The 12,635-nt window shown below is 41.6% G+C and overlaps 1 pseudogene; it reads right to left on the minus strand.

The window, feature by feature from the left end:
• Positions 1-2,135: 2,135 nt before the first annotated feature.
• LOC136492446 (uncharacterized) lies at positions 2,136-11,848 on the minus strand (annotated as a pseudogene).
• Between the last annotated feature and the right edge of the window lie 787 nt (positions 11,849-12,635).

The raw sequence follows: 12,635 nt of genomic DNA on the forward strand, positions 1-12,635 counted from the left end.
CATGGAACGCTTTGATTACTTGGACCCACAGACTGAGGAGGCTCAGATTGATAGGTTCGCTCGAGTGTGGCTCTGGCACTTTCTTGGTGCTTTCCTCTTCCCAGACGCCTCGGGCAACACCATCAGCTGGATCTTCCTTAACATGGACGTATCGACAGCTATGCGTTGCCTACCGTCGCACCTCAGGGTATGCAAACCTTAGAGGTTGCTCGTACCTACTCCAGGTTTGGTATTGGGAACGATGGCCAGTTGAGAGGTCACTTAGTACTGGTTTAGCAGCAAGTACTTCGGTTCATTATATTCTTCGATATGGTTACATATGATGAGTTTATTAATGGCTAATTCATTATCGTGTTCAATATAGCAATGGAATAGGCAGGATATACTCCCTACAGCTCTGTTTATCTAGACAGAATTAGAGTTAGTTAGAGAAAATACGAGGCACAAGTACAGGGAGTACACGGATGGTCTCGATGTCCTGACACAGCACCAGGTTACGCTCTCTTTACTATCATATATGTGTCTTGTTCGATCTACACTATATCACAACCTAACTCAATTATGAAATTTTAGGTGCATTGGTGTCCTTGGGATACTCTAGAGTTCCAGTACTATCTCAGTCCTGTCACTAGGGACGAGTCAGACGAGTATCACTATGACTCCCTCTTATTTTCTTCCATGTGGTCGAGATTCACTTGCCCATCAGGGTCTGTAGACAGTTTGGAAGAATGACTGGCTGCCCACCACCGCTTTACTCCACCAATCAAGGATTGCACGAGTGTATTATCGATTAATAACAAAGCTACAATTCAGAGGTGTGTGTGGTACAACTAACATAGTTTTGTTGCAGGTATGAACGAAGGAAGAGGTACAAGACCAAGGATTGGCGCATGACACACAGCGCACACATCCATTTGTGGCAGAACAGGGTACGACAACCGGTCCATGCGGGTCTTCCACACGACCAGCACACCTTCGACGAGTACCTGTGGTGGCGTCACAGGTCTATGAGGACACATATCAAGCCCCCGTATACTGAGGAGGCGATTGACGAGGACTCGGAGGAAGATGTCATCAAAGATGTGTACGACGTTACCACTAGGGAGGACATACAGCTACAGAGAGCCCTCCTTCAAAGATATGTGGTAAGATACTTGAATGGTATAATTTGTTATCCTTTTGGTATTAAGTATGTGTACTAAAACTGTCCAACTGCGTTTTTATACCTAGACGACACAATTGTCAAGGATGTCCAATAAAGCAGCGTTTTGGCTTCACAAGTCTAGAGGGCAGGGGCCAGGCATTCTCGTGGCTTTTGTGGAGGTAAATATAAACTTGTCTGTTCCGAAAATATTTCTTTAGTGTATATGCGTTTAGGAAATACACTAACTTTAACGTCTATTTATGCAGAAGGTGAAGAAGAGCTGCAGGAAGCTAGCTCAGAAGCTGAGCTGCATGGACACTCCTTATGAGGAACCGCCACTCCTGGCGCGGTCGGGTGGCACGTCTTCAGTCTCTTTGAGAACACCAGCCGACTCTTCTTAGGTGATGACAGGTGTCACTTCCGCGGTGTGTACACCACCACATCATAGCGCTGGGAAGGAACCTGCAACCGAGGACGACGATGGCGACGACGGCCCCTAGGCTTCCGCAGACAGCACGATCAGTGGAACGATTGGCCGCAGGACGAGATCGACATGTCTCAGCTAGGTGGTGTCCCGCTTGGTACCCAAGGAGCCTCACAGGTACTAACAAAGATAATTTCTTTAAATACGTATGCTCCATGAACTAACGATCATAAAGAATTATAAGTAATCGTGCATATCATATAATTGCAGCGTACGAGCCGTACGCACCGTCGTGACCATACCGACGTTGGCTACACTCCCAATGTGTTGCCAACAAATCCGAAGAGACAGAGGCGTCCGAGGGATCCTTACACTCCTGAGTCTTAGTTTGTTAGGTCAAATGAATATTGGCGTCCGAAACTTGCGGGGTTATTTGGTTATGTTATGTCAAACTTATGTCAAACCAATGAAAATGTTATGTGGTCAACTTACGCACGGACTTCATTTATTTGCTTCATATTCGTTTCTATGTGTCGCGGCAGCACTGCCGGTGAGATTAAGTAGCAACTAGTTCGGGAACCGACAGTCCCGCCATATCTTGACGCCGGTGGCCGGCGTCTTGCGCGAGGGGTCGAGGAAGCCAGGGTCCATGGTCGCGTCGCCGCCGATCCTACAATATGGGGCCAAAAAGCCCAAGAAATAAGTTTCCTTAAAAAATATTTGTTTTAGTCCGATCCAATTTTTCGTCAAGCACTACTATCGGCGCTATCGGTGCGACGCGTTCCGATTAAACTGTCTAGGTATCGCCGGGCGGGTGACGGGCGCGGCGGTCAGGCGGGCTTGCTGCTCGGGCAGGCGGGACTGGCCGCGGGGTTTTATCCGGCTCTGTCGCGCCACGGATCAAGGCGCGGCACTACCGCGCCAAGCTCGGTGGCGCGGCAGAGCCCTGCCACGTCACCGGTCAGCGATTCCGGTCGCCGCCACGTCAGCCCTCTGCCGCGTCACCATGCATGACGCGGCACAGGCATTTGGCCGCGCCAGGGCAATAGGCGCGGCCAAAAGTGTTAGTTTAAAAAAAATCGACCGTGTTAGATTTAAAATTAGTTTTCAAATAGTGTTAAAATTAAAAAAATCGCCCTACCCATGTATGTACTCGTATATTCCTTTAGACCCTTTGTTAGATCCATTTGCCATATCAAAAGATTAGTCTCCAAACTTTGGCAATTGCTTGGGTGTTTGAATCCTTCGTAAAAAAAAATAGGCTACAAGTGCAAAATGAGGTATCCTTCAACACCCCCCCCCAATGCTTTTAGCCAGTTCGAGGTGCAAATGGCAAAACTTTAGCCCATCTTTTACTCACTTTTAGCCCACCTATTTAGATCCATTTGCCCAAAACATGTGCTAAAAGTATTGGGCAAAAGTTTTACAAAGGAAATAAACAAGGCCTTAGTAAGAGCGAATTACACCTTATTGGACCATATTATACTACTTTAGTTTAGATGTAAGTTCTATTTTCAACTAGTGTAAATTGATTATTCATAAATAAGATATGATCATAATTACTCAAACATTTATTTAATCTTTTTTTGGCTTTTTTTATTTTCTATATGTTTTATTTGGTTCTCCTTTGAAAATTTTTTTATTTGCCTTTCATAGAAATAATCTGGCTAATTTTTTTTTGTTTGTTTAATATTTTTTAGATAAATTTTTTGATTCGCTGGATCTGGATTTAATGGTCATAACAATCAAGTCTTAGATGGTAAAAAAAACACTCGATTTTTGTTTCTCCTAGAATCGAGCGTTGCAGGGGCTCCAACCGCTCGGTGATACGTCCGCCTAAATCACCCGAGCGGTGAGTAGACATACCCTTTTGTTTTTTGTTGCGAATTGGAGCACTATACAGTACTGCGAAGAAAAACATAAACAGGGTTATCCGAAAGAGGAAAACATCCGACTGTAACGGCCCATGTCCAGATTCGGACTTGTCCAGATAACTACAATCAGATCCTTACTCTCTATACACAGAAATAAAATTAAAAAGAAAACCTAAATCATGTCCTTCCTCCAAAGTCAGGTTCAGATAAGGCCCGCGGACCGCGGTCAATTTTCCCGAAAGTTTCTTCTTCGGGCTCTCGAGCAAGACCAAGCTCGTACGCAAACCTAGATCACTGAGCGATCAAACCACCACGCAATTCTTTTCGCAAAAAAAAGGAAAAAGAAAAAAGCGATGCCACGCGAATTAGTCCAACAAGGTTAAATTCCGAGTCACCAGCAATAGCTGGTGAGCCTAGTTACGGACTTACGGTAGCCGGCCGGTAGCGTACAAACATATCCTGATCCGATCAGTAGTGTGAAGTTGAACTGTCAAGTGTGAACCCATCTGAGGTTGAAAGATGCCCGCGTTACGGCCAGAAACAAGCCAACCAAACCGTGGAGAAAAAAATTGAGGGCATGTTTGAAACGCGGGAAATATTTTCAGTTTCTGTGTTTTTCCTGTGAAATTGAACTGATTCATGTAAAATTTCTGCGCGATTCCTACGAAATTCCTACGTTCCAAACATGCCTTTAATACGTGCATGATGTTTCCAGCATGAAACGTCGCATTACTGTAACAGCGATTCTTCCTCTTGCTTTCCTGTGCCATTTCTCATTTGCACTCTACCTTCCCGCCGACTAGTGCTCTATTCGCTTGGCTAAAAAACTATGAGTAAAAATATTGTTGACTGATTTGTTATGAGAAAAAAATATTATTCGTTGGCTAAAAAAATACGGCTTATAATCTAAGCGAACAGGGCGTAGGTTTTAGCCTCTGAACCTAATAAATACTAGTGAAGGGCACGCGCCTTAGCGCGCGATGCCAAAGCGTTGTGTGGTAGAAATGGAAGACGATAATAGGATATCTGGTTTCATACATATCATATTAGTACGGGTAGCATATATGTTTCTTGTTGACTGACTGGCAAATAGTACTCGATGTCATAATAGCCTGGATATTATACAGTCGACAGGCTGGAGACCGGTTGTTTAAGTTTGCAATAGTACTAACTAACGATATATATAAGTGCAACAGCCTGGATATTATACAATGAGCAGGCTTAGAAACTGATTCCATGGTTATTTGTACAGCAATCCTCTGTAGATATTGGGCATTTTTCTTTGCCAAAGGTTCAAGCTGCTACCTTCTTTATAGCTGTGATCTGCTTTGGGATTTAAAGGGTTAGCTCTTTCCCACTGCGCGACATCTTTTCAACTTGCTGTGTGTAGTGGCGGTGGGACTTCATGCTCTACCAGATTCGAACCGTCAAATATGCAATCAGGCATGTCACCATGCTTCATTAGCTTACCATCTTACCAGGTGTACAAGAAGCTGAGATTGTCCAGAGTGCTTGGCTGACAAGAACAGAGATTCCCTGAAAATGGAGATTAAAGTTCACATGCAATGTAAGTAAGAGCAAAATAGGAATTTACCATGATGATTGTGTGCATGCTGTCTATAAAACTGATTTATGATAATATGGCCGAACTTGCATTCGAATTCAATCTATTTAGCTATTCTTTAAAAGAAAAGTTGCTTCTCTAACCTAGAAGCAGTAGACAGTGTCAGCCTTTTTAAAACTCTTAAGACAACCAAGAATATTGGAACACAGATATGCATGTTTTACTATGAAACGGTAGGTACCTTGAAGCAATGTTCGATTCAAGAGCAGCTCGAAGAGCAATTGATGACGATAACATATGGACCAACTTAGCAAAAGCCTCGAAAGTAAAAAAGATTGGATGGCACATCTAAGGCCAGTGTGTTATAATAGTAGGTAGTAATGATTGTAACACTTGTCTTTAATAGTGATATTCCTCTCTGCCAATATTGATGCCTCTCCATGGAGTGGGAAGATGCACTAGAAAAGTTGCAACGGTTGCTTCTCTTGGAATCAAAAGGCAGTTTCTTGACAGAATCCACTGAGACAACTCCAAGGTTACTCAAACAACTTTCTGTCAATGAAGCTTCTTTCCCCATCTGTGCAAACAATTTTCCTTTAGGTATAAAAAGTGGGTAAAGCTTGCTGAAAAGAAGAAAAATAGAGTCACATCAGTCTGACTTATATGTCCATCTTCGTGCAATAGAGAGCTCTTGTTTTTCCTATGTACACTTATACAGTATATCTGGAACTGTTGTATGCTCCAGTGGAACCAACTGCTATATATTTGAGCATGAACCCTAACAAATATTTAAATTATGTTAGCCAATGAATCAACCAGGTAGCCAATTCAAAGTTCATGCTGCAACCCATGCACATCACAAATCCAAATGAGTATAACTTGCTTTTTTTAAGGCTGATTATATTAATTTAACCGATCATTACAAAGGATAGCCCGGATAACTTGCTGAATATACATGCACATCGTTTGTGCATAAAGCATATGGATGTATCACGGACAAATCCTCATTAAATGAAGTGTTTAATGAATCAAACAACATTATCATTGACGAAAATAACTAAATTCACAATGGATGATTCGAGCAGTAAATTTGATCTTATCTTAACGCCTGATATAAGCAGAGCAGGCATGGATAGGATACGGACTGCAATATTGATGAAATGTAGCATGTACCTGTAACCAGAAACTTAAGTTTCAGCAACCATATAACCAAATTGAAAAATTGTAATTGCAATCTGATATAGTAAATAATTTACACAACCCAAGAACATTATTATATCTAAACTTCTCAGGTGGATGTAGATAATAAGGAATGCTACTGGTCTCCATATAACATTTCTCTATGGTCTAGACAGCGGTTATTAACGTTTAGAAGCGAGCAACTCTATAAAATATTTTTAAAAGAATTAGACGGTGTGCATAAGGCTGAATGACTGATGTCTAGAAGACAGATAAGCCATAGACCATAGAGAAATGTTTGAGGTGGCTGCCATCTGCCAACAAAGAACAAATATTTTAAACTGCAAGAGAATAAGCACGAACATAAAATACAGGTCAAGGATGATTCAGATGTGCAACTCTGACGGCATTGGTGTGCATGGCCACTGCATTGGCTTGCCTCTTTTTCAGCCGACAACAACAAACAAGGTATATGTAGGGTTAATAAGATATCTGCATTGACTTTGTTCTAAATGAACACACAGTGACAAAAGCGAAATTCATTGATGCAATTTTTGCCATGAGATCACTTCTGCCGGTCAACCTTGATCTTCTCTGTAAAAACAGAAACAAGCATACCTCAGCATCACTAACCCCACCAGCAACGACTACCGAAATTTAACAGTGTGAAAGGGAGTGACCTACCTATGGCAGTCCGCAGTTTTTCTCTTCAATTCAATGAGCCCACCCCTAACTGAAATGAAATGAAAACTCATCGCAACAACTTGGTGTGAAGCCATTTAATGTTAGCTTGGTAGAAAAGTTAACATTAATTAACACAACCATATCAAACTGAAACAAAGGAATTTCTGGCCTAAAATATTTTTAGTTTAAGAATATGAAAATTAGTTTGTTCTATTGCCCAATAAACGTATAGTTTAAGAAAAATAGTTAGTTTAGTTTAACAAAGTATTCTTCTTAGTTCTATGAATCAGTTAAGGCTTATAGTTCATATGTTCCATCAAGGCATTTTCTCAAGCACTTGGTGTCAAGCCAACATTTCTAAATTCTGTGAAGGCATTTTCTTAGGCACTTGGTTTGAGGCCAACATTTCCAAATCCATTTGTTACTCAAAAAGTAATTAAATTAGGGGATAAGATATATGTTAATTTGAATTTGAAACCAGAGATCACCTTTGGAGTCACAACAATGATCTGTCGATGTTGTAGCTCCTTACTGTTGGTGTACGATTCGAATGAGCTGCAGCATGGTTTGACTTCAGTTATTAAGATAAAGTATACAATATTGACAAAATGAAATATGGTTTGACTTCACACGAAAACACATGCAGCCACATAGGTTACTGATAGGCTTTTAGAAATATCTTGAGTAAGCCACTAGAGTACATAGTGACACTGACAATTGTGTATTTAGCATACACCGTATATGATGGTTTGAAAGGATTACTAAAATCACGAACAGTTTTAGCTCAGATTTCTTTAAGAAAATTATCATTAAAAAGGCTATTAAGGAAAAGAAGGAGTGCTATAAGCGCTTGTATCATGACAATTGTGCAAACAACATAGAGAAGTACAAGGTGGCAAAGAAGACTGCAAAACGAACGGTGAGTGAGGCAAAGGGAGGGGTCTATGAGGACCTTTACCGACGTTTGAGTACGAAGGAAGGAGAGAATGACATTTATAGGATGGCTAGGGCTCGTGATAGGAAGACAATGGACTTCAACCAAGTCAAGTGCATAAAGGATGAGAGGAAGCAGCTCTTGGTGAAGGAGGATGAGATCAAACATAGATGTCAAGAGTATTTTGATAAATTGTTCAATGGTAAGAACGAGAACACCACCATTCAGTTGGACGGCTTGTTTGATGACACTAACATGCGCTTGGTGTAGAGGATTCAAGAATTGGAGGTCAGAGAAGCCTTGAAAAGGATGAAAGTGGGCAAAGCGATGGGCCCTGATAGTACCCCAATCAAGATGTGGAGATGTCTCAGGGATATAGCTATAGTACGGCTAACCAAGATGTTCAACAATATCTTTCGATCGAACAAAATGCCTGAGGAGTGGAGAAGAAGCATATTGGTACCAATCTACAAAAACAAGGGAGATATCCAAAGTTGTACTAATTATCGAGGAATTAAGTTAATGAGCCACACTATGAAGTTATGGGAGAGAGTCATCGAGCAGCGCCTGTGAGGAACGACGCATATATCAACAAACCAATTTGGTTTCATACCTGGAAGGTCAACCACAGAAGCAATCTTCTTAATAAGACAGGTTATGGAGCAGTTTAGAGAGCAGAAGAAGGACCTCTACTTGATTTTCATTGACTTAGAGAAAGCTTATGACAAGATACCAAGAAATATTATGTGGTGGTCTTTGGACAAACATAAAGTCCCATCAAAGTACGTGACCCTCATCAAGGACATGTACAACAATGTTGTGACTAGTGTTCGAACAAACGATGGTAACACAGATTACTTCCCGATTAAAATTGGACTTCATCAAGGATCAGCCTTAAGCCCATATCTCTTTGCCTTGGTAATGGATGATGTTACCAGGAACATACAAGGGGATATCCCTTGGTGTATGTTGTTCGCTGATGATGTAGTGTTAGTGGACGAAAGCCAAGCGAGAGTAAATAGGAAACTAGAGTTATGGCGGCAGACCCTTGAGTCTAAAGGTTTTAGATTGAGCAGAACTAAAACCGAATACAAGAGATGCGACTTTGGTGAAGTCGTACATGAGGAGGGAGATGTGAGTTTGGAAGGTCAAGTAGTGCCTAAGAAGGATACCTTTTGGTATCTGGGATCGATGCTACAGAGGGATGGAGATATTGATGCGGACGTTAGGCATAGAATCAAAACAGGGTGGATCAAGTGGCGATAAGCTTCTGACATTCTCTGTGACAAGAGGATACCACAAAAGCTAAAAGGCAAGTTCTATAGAACGGCGATTAGACCGGCTATGTTGTATGGAGTAGAATGTTAGCCTACAAGGATTCGACATGTTCAACAAGTGAGTGTTGCAGAAATGTGTATGTTGCGATGGATTTGCGGTCACACAAGAATGGACCGAGTTCGGAACGATGATATATGTGATCGCCTAGAGGTAGCACTAATTGAAAAAAAGCTTGTCCAACATCGGTCGAGGTGATTTGGCCATGTCCAAAGGAGACCTCCAGAGGCACCAATGCATTGTGGAGTCCTAAGCCAAGCTAATAATATGAGAAGAGGTAGAGAAAGACCGAAATTGACATGGGGGAGGCAATAAAAAGAGATTTGAAAGCTTGGGATATACCTAGAGATCTATGTTTGAATAGGAGTACTTGGAAAGCAGCTATTGAAGTGCCTGAACCGTGACTTGGGGCTCTTGGTGGGTTTCAACTCTAGCCTACCCTAACTTGCTTGGGACTGAAAGGCTATATTGTTGTTGTATCGTTTTCCTCAGCTAGGCAACTGATTATAAAACGATTCATTAGCCACTTAGCTTTAGTCATTTTCAAAAATTATTAAGAAAAAAATAAAGTTAGATCCCAAAATGACTTGGTCAAAAGCAGCTACAATTCTTTTCATCTGGCCCATTAGTAGATTTAATAATAGCAGATCACAAGAATCATTATAACTTTATAATGGTATTCTCAGATCAGAACTCCTGCATATCCTTTAATTTCTTTTTCGAAATGTCAGATCCTTGAATTTCTGAATATGGTCTATAACCTTAGAGTAAAAAAAAACAAAAAAACTGAAGACATTTCAAAATCTGACTATGGTCTGTAACTTCAGAAATTGCTAAATAAGCCAATGTTGGTGGCACAAAATTACAGAGTGCCCAAAATGTAGCCAGAAAGTTCTTCGAAGCCAACTTGTAAAAATTACAACACTAACTTACTTGAAAACATACTAACTGCAGCTGAAGAAACAGGTTATACAACTTCCAATCTAAAACTCGTCATGATAGCAAGGCAAGTGACAGGTTTAGAGAAGGTTTCAGGCAATTTTATAGTGTTGTTCTTCTATTTGCTGTCTGTTCAAGAAGTCTGTGCAACTCGTATTTTTGAGCTGAACAGCAAATGCATATCTTCTATCATTATAAAAATCAAACACATGTATTTTTGGCATTCACAAAAATATACCACATGTCCTTATCTATTTAATTTGTAGACGGAGCGAGGTTAGGATGGTAGTAAAGATTGAGAATGTGGATTGCAGTTAATTTCAAATCTTCATAAAATTGAAGGCAGAGCCTACCTGTTAGTTGTGTAGGGGAGTATCTGTGGAGGCACTTGTCAGCGATGGAGCAGCGCTAGTCCTACACCAACAATGATGAAGTGGTGCAACAATTTTATTATCAAAAGACAAAGGAAAAAAAAACAGATTGTAAAGAACTATTTTTTATGCACAACTACCACTGAACATTATGCAGTAACTTACCTGGTCAATTAAATTGACATTGTCTTCTCTGACTTGTTAAACATGAACCTAACACAAAAGAATGGTAGTGTCAACATGTTTAACAAATGGAACCTAACACAAAAGAATGGTAATGCCTTTTTTATACATGATGAAATGGAAACACAAAACAACATTATTTTTTTACAATCCACAATCACTCAGCATGCTATATAATTATTTGTTGCAAAAAAAGGTAGGAACCCACTAATCATCGACCTTGAATAACATGTACCATGACTTTAGTCGAACCAATGTGTAGTACATAGCTATAACTTTGCACTGCCAGGGAAAAAGAAAGAGCATAGCAACCTCTTATTCTTAAAGAAGACAAAAGACACCAAACTTTCATAAATGACCGTCAAGGATGGCATAGCAAATGAGTCGAAGCATGTGCTCGAAGATCATCACACAACTCTATGAGAAACCTTGCACAACCTACACTTTTCTGAAAAATGGATCCTACAAGATGGAACAATTCAGTGTTATTTGAAAAGCTGTCCACCGAACAGTTCATAGCAATGCATCCATCTCTGAACATTTCGTACCAATGCATCGATCTATATTGTTCCAACATACGAACATGTATCTTTTCTGAAGGCTAAAAGCTAAGGATCTATGATTTACATGGAGCCACTAATCATTATGTTGAAAAGCAAAGCATGTACCAATAAGGAAAAATAGGAGAATTACATACATGCTCATATATCGTCTTGTGCTCGTCTTTCTTTGTCATTAGAGAACTATCAAGTTGAACCTAAAAACTGTACCTTCCTAGGAAGGACAAATTTGAAAATGGACTGAATCAACTATCAAGCTCAGTGAAAAATAGGTTTGCTTTTCGAAATCCCAACTACAACACTAACCATCTCTTATCTTTCCATACTGCACGACCAAAATTCTGCTAGAAACGAATATATACGAAAAATCTTGATAAAGGGAAACAAAACAATAACATCAGTGTCCTAAAAATTAGGGTTTGGGAATCGGTGACCAGTGGAGCCCCCATCAGCTAGGGTTCTTACCGCGTGGGCGTGGCTGCTGCCGTTCGCTGTGGCGAGCTTCACCGCCGCCGCCGAAGAGGCAGCTAGGGTTTCGTACCGGTGGGAGGAGGCAACGTTGGGGGAACCCGCGCCGGCGGCCACCGACGTGGCCCACGCGCGGTGCTGCGCCGCAGGCCGGGGAGCCGTCGCCCCGGCAGCGTGCCGCGCGGCCATCCGGCGTCGCTGGGGCTGGGAGAGAGGGAGAGGGCGGGGGAGAAGGAGGGCGGCCTCCGCTGCCCCATGGACCGGCGGTCGGGGCGCCGTCGCCCTGGTCGCCGCTGCATCGGGAGAGAACCTCGGAGAGAACGAGAGAGAGGACGGGAGAGATGCGGTTTCTCTTTATTTTTTTTGGTTGAAGGAGAAGTGGAAGCTGAGGTATATATTTGCTTCTCTAGATTCTGAAGAGAAGCGGGAGAAGCAGAGAAGAAGCGGTAGAAGCCAACGAGAAGCACGGGAAGCTGTTCCTGGCTTAATCATATTTAGAAAATCTGGGCCACACGATCGCGGACTGAACGGCTGGAACCATTCGGGGCGACGTGGACGGTGCTTCTCGTCGAGGAGCCGACGCAGAGCCGACGCAATATTATTAATTAATGCTGTGAACTCTGAAGCTGATGAGTTAGCTGGTTAACCCAGTCACGTCTCCGGGTTATTCCGTTTCTCTCTCTTCTTTTTGCATTCTCGCTGTTTTGATGATGTTGACTCATTTGTGATCGCTTCACATTTACAAAGACGTTCATCAACAATTCATGAAATACAAAAAAGTGAATCTAACTCATTTGGTTGGGAGGGAAATATGGTCATACACTCAACCACCCAAGTTTAGTCACTCTTTGAATTTAGCTGTATATTGTTTTACATTTAAAAGTCTACTTTTAGAACATTCATCGGAAATGGAAAAAAGAGGTGGATGGTGAGCTGTGGGCTATTATGCGTGGATTCATCACTGGTCCCATCCAGC

The sequence above is a fragment of the Miscanthus floridulus genome, chromosome 11 (genome assembly GCF_019320115.1).
Source record: "Miscanthus floridulus cultivar M001 chromosome 11, ASM1932011v1, whole genome shotgun sequence".
NCBI classification, from domain to species: domain Eukaryota; kingdom Viridiplantae; phylum Streptophyta; class Magnoliopsida; order Poales; family Poaceae; genus Miscanthus; species Miscanthus floridulus.